The 273-nt window shown below is 61.2% G+C and overlaps 1 protein-coding gene across 1 annotated transcript in view; it reads left to right on the top strand.

Annotated features, from left to right (window-relative positions):
* The window catches only part of CACNA1S (calcium channel, voltage-dependent, L type, alpha 1S subunit), a 44,293-nt gene that overhangs the window by 30,475 nt on the left and 13,545 nt on the right, over window positions 1-273 (top strand).

Raw genomic sequence — 273 nt, 5'->3', positions numbered from 1 at the left:
TGGATCCTGATCTGTGCTGGGCCCCCCCACCGAGGGTCCGGTGTTGGTGTCTGTGTTGGGAAGGAGTTCCCCTGCCCCAGAGTGTCCCAGGCTCTCTGCAGAGAGGAATGTGTCTCCGGCTAGCTTTGGGGGTTTGTGTGCATGTGTGCGGGTGTGCGAGTGAGCCCTCCCCTGTGCGTGAAGGCGTGTGCTGATGTGCACACAGACCAGTGGTTCTCGCCTCGTGCATGGACGATGCCAGACAGTGGTTTGTCTCCTGCCGTGGGACTACCA

Source organism: Pterocles gutturalis, unplaced genomic scaffold (genome assembly GCF_000699245.1).
Source record: "Pterocles gutturalis isolate BGI_N339 unplaced genomic scaffold, ASM69924v1 scaffold9693, whole genome shotgun sequence".
NCBI lineage: Eukaryota > Metazoa > Chordata > Aves > Pterocliformes > Pteroclidae > Pterocles > Pterocles gutturalis.
The sequence above is the reverse complement of the archived record's forward strand: the minus strand, read 5'-3'. Positions and strand labels throughout refer to the sequence as shown.